The 8,270-nt window shown below is 40.0% G+C and overlaps 2 long non-coding RNA genes across 2 annotated transcripts; one reads left to right on the top strand and one right to left on the bottom strand.

The window, feature by feature from the left end:
* Positions 1 to 3,807: 3,807 nt before the first annotated feature.
* On the bottom strand, positions 3,808 to 4,959 carry LOC120950072 (uncharacterized). The gene is made up of 3 exons (XR_005751099.2): positions 4,558 to 4,959; positions 4,423 to 4,492; positions 3,808 to 4,324 (listed from the first exon to the last, which is right to left on the bottom strand). It is a non-coding gene; the product is annotated as an uncharacterized LOC120950072 (long non-coding RNA).
* An 88-nt stretch (positions 4,960 to 5,047) lies between these two features.
* On the top strand, positions 5,048 to 7,068 carry LOC125906932 (uncharacterized). Its single transcript, XR_007452260.1, has 3 exons — positions 5,048 to 5,368; positions 5,434 to 5,524; positions 5,612 to 7,068. It is a non-coding gene; the product is annotated as an uncharacterized LOC125906932 (long non-coding RNA).
* The last annotated feature ends 1,202 nt before the right edge of the window (positions 7,069 to 8,270 follow it).

The following is an 8,270-nucleotide window of genomic DNA, read 5'->3' as shown; positions in this document are numbered from 1 at the left end:
CTCTGACACAAATTTCAATTCAAAAGGACCTTTAAAAAGAAGAAACCTGAAACACCTGCGACATGATTTGTTTTGCTATGTCAACTAAATGCATGTGCCGGTTTCAAAACTATGTGCTCTGTATGTAGCAGATTTAATGTACACTATTTACTTTTGCTATAAGCAAATGTTTTATTGCAGTATCTTTTTTTTACTCTGGAGGAATGGCCCGAAGAGGCCGTATTGCTTTTTTAAATTCATAAAACATAAAAATAAATACAGGTTTCTTAGTAAAACAGATTTTTCTATTCTTATATTGTTGTATAAATTGTATTCGGTTTAAGCTATGTCATGCTATGTTTGTGAATGCAAATTTAAATAGTGTCAATTTACAGGAAAGCTGGTATTTAATGGACAATTAAACGCTACTTAAATGAACAAGGCAAGTGTGACTAGTGCAGGGTCAATATTTGTAATGATATATCAGTCATGTCAATCATCATACATTATATGGTACTAACGAATGCTAAAAGCGGATGACGAGGTTGCGTATGTGTAATTTCACTGGCAAACGGTACTGATGGGCATGATTTTAACGCTGTTCGAATACATTTTATGCGTGCTGTGCAAATATTTGGTTTGCCTAGGGAAGTATCTTGGACGAGAAGCTTTGCTTAGCAGTGTCCATTTTTTCACTTTATTTTATAGCCGAGCACTTATTTAACGAGGACGAGCATGTACCGCGAGAGCGTTTGATCGAACGGCTATTCCACTGCATTAAATCTTCAATTAGGAGGATTGGTTAAGCACAAATAAAGCGGTTGGAGTGAATTCGAGAAATCGACGAGCAGAGGCGGATTTATCCATCTCAGGGCCCTGAGCGGGGGTCGAAATATGGCCCATAGTTTCCATAAAAGTCCCCCACATATATCAATATCAACAAACGTCACACTGTTCACACTTTTTAAGAATAGTTTTTACAAAAATCAAATACATAACTCTGAATTCGTTAGGAATTAATTTTCTTCTGTCCTTTTATATGGAAGTTATTGTATTATTTCAAAAACATTTATAGTCTTTGTGTAATCAGGCTTACATATTTTACATATTTTTAGGTTGTCCTGGATGTTTCCCGTAGCGAAAATTTTTCAAAACTGCATTCAAATACTAGTGTTTTGGATAAGAAAACTTTGATTTTCTACAGAAGTCAAACAATCAAATGATGAACTGTCGTTTTTATACTTCAGATTTTCCAAATTGCAGTACTGATATAGTTGGTATTGATTCAGTTGTCCTAACCTTGGCCAATTTAACCATTGTAACAACTTGATAATTGGTCTGATACACCTAAAAGGCATATTTTGAAAGCCTACAAAAAATGAATTTTACCTAACAAAAAAAACCGAAAAAACCGGAATCAAATGCATTTCCAAGTTAACGGCATCTGCTTTGTTAACGGTGAAAAAAGGTTATCTGGGAATCACAAGGAAATGCATTAAATTCATTGTTTCAATATGTTTTATAGTCTCAATAGTTGGGGAATTTCCTATCTTTTGGTGTGCATCTTCTGTTAAATATGTAATGAAATACAGTCTGTTCACGAGTTACGCGGTTTTTGCGTTCCCGTCGACTCCGCGTAACTCGAATATCCGCGTAAGTCGAATTTTACATTTTCTACTAAAATACTTTTGATTACTCGGAGTTTTTTATTTAATTTAGTACTTTCACACACTTCGTCGTTTATTTGATAAGATTCGAGCAGAAAATTCTAATATTTCTGGCGGTTTCAATTTGTTACAAAAATGCAATGTACAGGCGGTCCCCGAGATACACGGTTCATGGGGATCAGTCCCCATCGGCCAAACGGCCGCAAAATACCGCGTATCTCGAATATCCGCGTAAGTCGAATCTCGTGATTTCCAGCTAAAATATCACTAATATTCGTGTAATTTTGCAAGTAGGGGGCAGTTTTAGTCACTTTATGAATTATTTGATATGAGTCTGACTGATTCTAATAGTTTAAAACCTTTTGAAATAAATCTTCACATTCGATCAAAACGGAAATTATTTTGCAATTTACAATTGATGTGTCAAATCAGTACAATTTGCTTAAAGAATTGTCAAATATAGAAAACCGTGTATCTCCGAATCCGCGTATAAGAGGTACCGTGTATCTCGGGGACCACCTGAATACAGAACTTGAAGCAAATTTTACTGATATGACATTTAATCTGTCAAATTTAGAAAACCGCGTATCTCCGAATCCACGTAAGTCGAGAACCGTGTAACTCGGAAAAAGACTGTATAGCAGAAAACCCAACATTTTACGTTCAATTTCACTGGAGCTGTAGCCCGGTGTATGATAAGCCATATTCTTATAAATATTTAAAAAAGTATAGCAGAAAAACCAAAAATCTCTTTTTAAATTTCACTGGAATCGTAATCCGGGCTAAATATGGAAGAATGCGAAACTATGTTAAGTTTGTCTAGGCCTTCCAAAATTATCTCCAAAATTCGTAAAAACCTTTGAATTCTCTAAACGTTATCAACACATTCCACACAATTGCTTGTAAGAATGTACTTCTTAAGAAGGATTTAGTTATCCGTTCATAAGTGCTTTCGAAAAATAAACAATTATAAAAGCGAACTAATATGAGGTTTAGCTAGCGGCCCCCCCGCGGCCGCTCAGTCCGCTTATAGGAATATCCGCTTCTACCCTTCAGTACTCTAGCTGCGGCGTCTGCAATTATCGCTCTAAGTAAGATGGATATCCGTTTTCCATTTATGATAACTTCGTTGTCCAGGACATCATTTAATTTGATACCAGGCGGCAAAGATAATCCTCTGCATTGTCCGGTTCAAAGGTTCCACAAAATATTCCAATAGTAATTATTGAAACTTCAGGAACACCATGTAGCTGCATCAAAATAGGCCATAACCGGGTAGTTCCGCTATTATGCAGAGGAATATCATCCATAGAAATAATCAATTCAAATGAATCAACGGGAGCCGGAGTAGTGCTGTAATAAACAAATACATTATAACAAACGTTTCAGAGATTTCGCTATTCCTTTGCACCACATTTGTACACCAGCTAAATTTTATTTTTCCTTTCCCACGTCTATTGAAGTTTTTAAATATGTCCTGCAATCTTTAGGAGCATAAAATTAGTTGTTTTATGCATTGCTTCTAGTGGCATGCATTAATTGCAATAATAGTGGCATGCGTGTTTTGATGGTTTAGAGCCCACAATCGAATACGGCTAATCCTAACTAGTGATAGGAATAGTTCAGAAAATTGAGGAACGGAACGAACCTGCCAATCTGGAGAAAAAGAACGGAACGCAGGTTCAAGATAACCTATCATGTTTACGCGTTTTTTAGTTGCTCACTTTATTTATGGATAACTGTAAATTATTCATTTAATACTGTGTAACATCTTTTATGTACAATAATCACACAGTTTCAATTCAAGCAGAACTAAATAATAGCTTATTGAATATGTAAAACTATTCTGCTGCTAAAAGAAAATCGCTTAACTTAAGTATCCCGCTATACAGTGCATTTTGTATTAAAAGGTCGAGACATTTTGTTGTTTTTGTTTTTAACTAAAATTGATCTTTTTTTTTCTTTTTATTTTTCTAATTAATGATTTCAATTAGACACGTTTTACAACTCACACTACATTTATTGAATTAATATTTCTCAATAGAAGCAGTTAGCATCAAGTCATCGGTCTATGATAGTGACGGGCGGGTCGACCCGAACCTATCGGGTCGGAGCCATCCGTAAGCGACCCGGTGTCGTTCGGGTCGACCCTAAACCCAGCCAACAATTTCCGAAGGCGCCCCGTGTAAAAAATTTTTACATTAAGCTTTCCTTAAGTTTTTACACTAGCAGCAGCTAAAGTAAAAACTTTCAGCACGGCACAAACCGACGCACACATTCAAATGCTTGGATTGCTGGTCCTGCTTACGCATACATTTGTATTTATCCCTCCCCTTATATTTTCGGATTGCTGGTTGTAGTAGTGATGCTTTTTCTTTTTGCTTTATGCACACTTTCGCATGCTATTTATTGGACTTCCTCTTTCCACATGCGTTTTGGCACACTCACACTCTGTATACGGCAGGATGCTTCACCCCTTCCAAATGCTGCGGTTGCTTTCTGTTACCCTTCCTCTCGTTCTTCCTTCCACCCTCTGCGCTAGGATATCCTCGACTGGTGCTGCGCGTGTTCAGCCGGCGCCTGTCTGGAAATGACGTCACGGACTGGTGCTGCGCATGTTTAGCCGTATCCTAGGCGTCCTTGAAGTGCGCTCTTCTACGAAAGAGCTGTGATGATATCTGTTGATGAAAATTAACCAATAATTAATCCATGTGTTTTATTTAAAAAAAAAAACAACTAAACAACATTTTGCACATAGGATTATAGAAACGCTTACCTTGATATTTTAAAACCGGACACCGTCCTTCCGTCTGCAACCGTCGATTAACATGCGCGTGCACCTGTAACTTTTTAGACGACAAGCGTTAGTTGAATATACACATTGAAGCATACACGAGGATAAGAAACTTACCTTTGAAATTTACAAGGATAAATCATTCCATAATTGAAGAAGATGGAACACGGTACAAAACGTAAACGAGCAAAGTACGGGGCACAAGAAATTACACATCACTCCAACACATCCTTCCACAGTGAAAGTTCTGGACAGACTGAGGATGCCTAACACCCGGATGAGCGCGATAGGAGAAAAATCATGGGAGATCGAGAGAGATGTGTAGTCTCGGTTCAGCGGAATACGCATGCAGATGCATGCGTGTGTGTCACTCGAAGGATATCGGTTTCCCCTTCTCCCGTTTTTCGTTCATAGGCCACACGATCGGCGATGTGCCGTCCAAAATCTAGAGAAAAAAGACATGCTCTCTCGCTTTGGCACACAGGAAAGTTTTCCAATAGCTTCGGTTTTGCTGGTTGGGAAGGTACCCAACCAGCAAAACCGAAGCTATTGGAAAACTTTCCTGTGTGCCAAAGCGAGAGAGCATGTCTTTTTCTCTAGATTTTAAACGGCACAACGCCGATCGTGTGGCCTATGAACGAAAAACGGGAGAAGGGGAAACCGATATCCTTCGAGTGACACACACGCATGCATCTGCATGCGTATTCCGCTGAACCGAGACTACACATCTCTCTCGATCTCCCATGATTTTTCTGCTATCGCGCTCATCCGGGTGTTAGGCATCCTCAGTCTGTCCAGAACTTTCACTGTGGAAGGATGTGTTGGAGTGATGTGTGATTTCTTGTGCCCCGTACTTTGCTCGTTTACGTTTTGTGCCGTGTTCCTTCTTCTTCAATTATGGAATGATTTATCCTTGTAAATTTCTAAGGTAAGTTTCTTATCCTCGTGTGTACTTCAATGGATACATTCAACTAACGCTTGTCGTCTAAAAAGTTACAGTGCACGCGCATGTTAATCGACGGTTGCCAACATCCAGCAAAACGATCGACAGAAGGAAAACGGTGTCCGGTTTTAAAATATAAAGGTAAGCGTTTCTATAATCCTATGTGCAAAATATTGTTTAGTTTGTTATAAAAACATCGATTAATTATTGGTTAATTTTCATCAACAGATTTCATTACAGCTCTTTCGTAGAAGAGCGCACTTCAAGGACGCCTAGGATACGGCTAAACATGCGCAGCACCAGTCCGTGACGTCATTTCCAGACAGGCGCCGGCTGAACACGCGCAGCACCAGTCGAGGATGTCCTAGCGCAGAGGGTAGAAGGAAGAACGAGAGGAAGGGTAACAGAAAGCAACCGCAGCATTTGGAAGGGGTGAAGCATCCTGCCGTATACAGAGTGTGAGTGTGCCAAAACGCATGTGGAAAGAGGAGGTCCAATAAATAGCATGCGAAAGTGTGCATAAAGCAAAAAGAAAAAGCGTCACTACTACAACCAGCAATCCGAAAATATAAGGGGAGGGATAAATACAAATGTATGCGTAAGCAGGACCAGCAATCCAAGCATTTGAATGTGTGCGTCGGTTTGTGCCGTGCTGAAAGTTTTTACTTTAGCTGCTGCTAGTGTAAAAACTTAAGGAAAGCTTAAAGTAAAAATTTTTTACACGGGGCGCCTTCGGAAATTGTTGGCTGGGTACTGATCTATCGGGTCGACTCCAACTCGCTGCACCCTCGGGTCAAACTGAACTTACCGTGACCCGACTCGACCCGAACTCGCCGCACCAACGGGTCAGAGTCGCTTATGATTTCTGAAATGAATAATATGACCCAACACTAGTCTATAACAAATGCATAAAGTGTTAAGTTCTTTCCGTAGGGTTGACATTATACTTTACGGTGCACTACGGGGTTTCCAATTGTCCAGTAGTGCACTTTAATTGGTTATAAGAATAGCGCTATTCCATGGGTCGACAAACGGTGTTGTTGTTGTAAATTATTGCGGAAGGCTCCTGGCTGATCCTGGATGCTTTGTTTGCAGCAAATCGGCCCATCAAATCAAAGAGCAACTCTCTCCGTTGAGCATTCTTGGCCGCATCGCAAAAAGCACTGAGAGCAACCGGTCCAGCACAGACTGCAGAGAACGTTGAGAGTAGCCGGTTGACATCGGATCGATAAGAACGTTGATAGCAGTGGGTTCATGTCGGATCGCAAATAACGATGGGAGAAATAGGTTCAGTTTGAACCTGGTTAGGTTAAAAATAGGGATCGAATTTACGAATTGCTGGTTGCAGTAGTGACGCTATTTCCTTAGCTTTATACACACTTTCGTATGCTATTTATTGGACTTCCTCTTTCCTTCACTGTTTCCAAATATTGCGGTAACTTTCCGTTACCCTTTTTCTCTCGTTCCTTCTTCCACCCACTGCGCTAGAATATCCTCGCCTGATGCTGCGCATGTTCAGACGGCGCCTGTCTAGAAATGAACTTGCCTGTCTTGAAGTGCGCTCTTCTACGAAAAAGCTGTGTTGAAATCTGTTGATGAAAATTAACCAATAATTAATCCATGTGTTAAAAAAAACATCTAAACAATATTTTGCACATAGGATAATAGCAACGCTTACCTTAACATTTTAAAGCCGGATACCGTTTTCCCTCCGTCGATCATTTTGCGGGAAGTTGGCAAGGCCAGCAGGTAGCCGTCGATTAATATGCGCGTGCAAATCACACATCACTCCAGCACATCGAAAGCGACAGCGAAAGCTCTGAAAGCTCTTGTAAAATGCAATGTTTTAATTAGAATAAATATCACATAGCACTCTCAGACACTTAGAAAAGGACACTTACCGAAACAATTAGATGATAAAAATTCGTCCTCCGATAAAGCAAAAAGAACACCGCGAATGGTGCAGTACAGGAAAGTGTTTTACGCAGGAAAAATACTTCACGCAGCACACAAACACATACTCTCATGTTCACGGTTCAGAGCACACTGGATGTAAAAGAGCATGGACATGAGGGGGTTGAAACTGGGAGAAACAGGCTTCGGTTGCTACTTGGGAAGCAGTACAAATGCTGCTACATGATATGCACACATGTTTATCGAACACAACTATTCGGTTCGGCTCGGTAAACTTCACGAGGACGTCGGAACAAAAGGGCGCAGACTTTTTCATGATTTTGTATGACTTCGGCTGTTTTGGATCTGTTGGCGTGTAGGCGCTGACAATGAATCTGTTTTACTACCGTGCTTCAATCATGGAAAAACAGCCAAAACTGAAAACCCCGTTAGCACTGTATAAGTGATTTAGGGCGGTACAATCTATATGAAATTATTTATGTGAATAAAAAAAATCTGTGTGACTCAAAAACCCTTTACAGTGTTGGTCATCATGTTGGTACGAACCGGATGATCGCACTGCCCACTAGTGTTGAGAAATTCAGAATTTGGACGATTAGAAGATTCACCAAGCTGCATTAAAGAGATCAGGTGATGGAAACCAGAGTATTTTGAAAATCCGTTACTTGACATAAGGTCTCCGGGATTCAAACCTTTTTTACGTGTTTTTGTACTTGTTCATGTATTTTATGGCAAATTTATTTCCGATTAAAAATACTTGTTCATCCTGTCCCCAACCACGAAGCAAATATTCGACGTGATCGATACGCGCTCCAAGTGGATGGATTTTTTGCCGGACAACAAGCCACTGACCTCGACCATACGCACTGCAAAGGAATACGTCCGAGAACGATCGGAAAGCGATCTGTGCTTATAGTGTATACTAGGCATGGGCAAAACGATTCTTTTCACCGAACGCGAACGAACTAGTTCG

The sequence above is a fragment of the Anopheles coluzzii genome, chromosome 2 (assembly GCF_943734685.1).
Source record: "Anopheles coluzzii chromosome 2, AcolN3, whole genome shotgun sequence".
In the NCBI taxonomy this organism is placed as follows: Eukaryota; Metazoa; Arthropoda; class Insecta; order Diptera; family Culicidae; genus Anopheles; species Anopheles coluzzii.
Note: the sequence above shows the minus strand (reverse complement) of the source record. Positions and strands in the feature narration are given on the sequence as shown.